The sequence below is a fragment of the Rhagoletis pomonella genome, unplaced genomic scaffold, assembly GCF_013731165.1.
Source record: "Rhagoletis pomonella isolate Grant_MI unplaced genomic scaffold, Rhpom_1.0 Rhpom_scaffold_00006, whole genome shotgun sequence".
Lineage (NCBI taxonomy): Eukaryota > Metazoa > Arthropoda > Insecta > Diptera > Tephritidae > Rhagoletis > Rhagoletis pomonella.
Window position 1 is genome coordinate 23777167 of NW_023458560.1, and position 3183 is coordinate 23780349.

The window sequence follows — 3183 nt, forward strand, 5'->3', positions numbered from 1 at the left end:
TCTCAAATGGTCATAAAATAGACTCTAAATAGTCTTGAAATAGTCCTGAACTATGCTCGGAATGCACTTGTGTACGCACCCTGAGAGGCAGAAAGTTGGTCGACCAAAATCACGTCTAAATACTTTTTGACAGGGGGGGATCCTCGAAAGCACGAAAGATTACTTCAAAACTGGCGCTTTCAGGAACTCGGTTTGCCTCGTTTGGCTGCCGGCACATAGTGGAATTATGGAAGTGACAGATATTCTCGCCACGAAAAGGGTTGCCCAGAGATCCCCCGTATGTAGCTGCTTGAACTCAAATATGACAAAGTGTCGGGCCTAAAAGGGATTCCAAACTTTCATTGAACTCGTGGTAAGGAGGCGTGATAACCTTCTTGTTTGGGCCAATCGAAGGTTATCCAAGAAGAGCAATCTCTTTAGTGTCGAAAGCGCTTGCGATTATAAATATTTTACAGATATTTAGTGCCGAACCCGTCGATTTTTCTTTGACTTCAGCGAACTGAGTAGGGTGTGAGGATGAGTAAATCTCAATATTCACTTAATGTGTAGTCCTTTTCAGTTCCCTTGGAGCAAAAAGTCTAGCTAGTTTATTTGTTTGGATGAAATTTACATTGTAAGCCTTGTCGCTCTTACCGAAACCGCAGACTTAGGGTGCGTACTAGGGATGTTGCAAATGTGGAATTTTAGACATCCGCGAATGCGAATGCGGATGTTTAAAAGCTAACATCCGCGGATGCGGATGCGAATGCGGATGTCGTGTATTTTTAAGAAATAATTTAGATGGGTAAATTAGGTGATTTAGGCAAATAAAAATTGCGCCTCTATATAAATACTCGCTCGAGGCGACAAACTTGAGAAACTTGAAACTTGGCAAAATTGTAAATTCTTTTTGATTGACACTGCACCAGTTGACAGGACTTTCACTTATCTTTATTGCGGTGCAATAATTACTTTTTGAGAATTTCATTGGGGGTGCAAATGTCGGATGTATCCTCCTGACTTTCATTTTCATAATCTAGCATCATGGCACAATCGTTGTTTAAACAACGTTTTTTTCCAAAGAATTCTTCATTATCATTCTTTTGGTTTGTTTCGGAATTTGGAGAACCTGTCACGTCATCAGCGTTTTTCGATTTTAGTTTTTGTAACTCATTTTTAATGCTTGCTTCTGTGACTGGTTAGATATACGTCTGTGCACTTGCACAATATTCCAGGGACCGAAAATAACAGTTATTTTTCCGAGTTAAATTTGGCCTAATATTTTTTATTCCGAAAAAAACGGTCTATCCGGATAATAAACAAACCGCTTATCCAAATTAAACAAATTTGGTATCATATGAAAGAGGACTGACAAAGCTTTTAAACAGAAAAAGCGAATTTATATTTTTTTATAACTTAATACTAAAGAAATTCATGTAAATACATACATATCCCAATGTTTGTTCTATGGTAATTAATTAACATTTTTTCTTGAAATATTTTTCAATGTGTGGCTTTCCTCGTTTAGATATTTCAGTTTTAAAGCTACTTCAGTCCTCTTTCATGTCATACCAAACTTGTTTAATTTGGATAAGCGGTTTGTTTATTATCCGGAAAGTACATTTATTTCGGAATACAAAATATTTAGGCAAGTTTAACTCACAAAAAAAAATAACTGTAATTTTCGGTCCCTTCAATATTCGCATTTGCAAAATATCCGCATTGATTTTTGCGAATGCGAAAGCGAATGCGAATGTTAAAATTAATACGGAAGCTCCGCGGTTGCGAATGCGAATGCGAATACTCGCAAAAACCCTGGTGCGTACACACAGAAAGTCCAGCAGCGATATCACAAAACTGACCTTCATTGAAAAGCGATTAATGCATTTGTAGTATTTGGTTCAATTGCTTTCTCGAAAAATATATTTCCATCTAATTATTTTACCTTCTTTTTCTTAGCAGCATCTATTTAATCAACGGTCATTCATTCTGGGAAATCAACCATCAAAACTCCGCTTCGTTGGAAAAAGTCAAGCCGCGATCAAGCATATTAAGTATAGGTAGAATTTCTTCAATCTCTCTAAGCCCACCAGACAACTGCGTTCCGACAAACTAGGACAGACGCCTACGCGAGAAAAGCGCCTGAGGCTCTAAGGTCAAAAACGGAGTGAAAGCAGAACTGAAGATTAAAATAAGACGAAGCTAAAGGCGCATTGCTTGTATTTGATAACATACACAACCTCCTCGTCAGTGGCGGGTCCAGCGGGGGGTATTTTAATACATAGACGCCATATTATACATACATATGCGCCATATTAAAACACCCCTCGTGGGTCCGCCACTGACTAACACGTAGTTTAACCCCCAAACGGTAACAATATTTTCCGGTTATTTACCGTCGGAATTGGTGTGCTATCGAGGTGAATGTCTAGTTGAAGCCTGACCACCTTCGTTCATCGAGAGAGGCTGCTTGCAGCGAAGAAGCGATAAATGTCAGAGAGATAGCCGGGCAGCGGTCTCAATTCCTTTCCAGTATGCCAATATCTAACAGCCTATGGGGGATCAGGAAAACTCGCTCCGGTGGCTGAGCAAGCCTCGAGATATAGAAGTTAAGAAATAGCGGGGAGAGGACACTACCCTGTGATACCCCTTGCTTAACCCACCTTAGTTTAAAAGTTTTATATCGAAAGGTTACTGATGACTGCCGACCACTCATATAATTCGCCGACCACCGTTTGAGTCCCTGTGGGAGAGGAAACCACAAAGCCTTAGTAGCGTGGAATGACAGACGGTGTCAAACGCCTGTGACAAATCCAACGCCTTTGACAAATCCAACTGTACTAGGACTGTTTTCGCACAGGAATGCTTACGGTTAAAGCCACGAGTTATCTGAGTGGTAATTGCTGTGGTAGTGCTGGGCACCTTTTAGAAACCATGCTGATGCAGGTGGGGTACGTAAAGTACGAGAGTAGCAAGACCTCTAGTGACTTCGCGACCGTGAGAAATAAGTGTTATCGGTCAGAAGGGACTTCTTTCCTCGGCTCCCAGACGTCGGGAATGATGAGAGCTGCCATTGACTCCCTCCGGAATTTAATTAAATATTACTCATGTTAGCTCCTTGGAGCCGTACAGGCTCTTTGTGTGCTGGTTCGCATCCGCGCTTTAAGCGAGTTGGTGGCCGTGTAAGCGGATGATGCCGTTTGG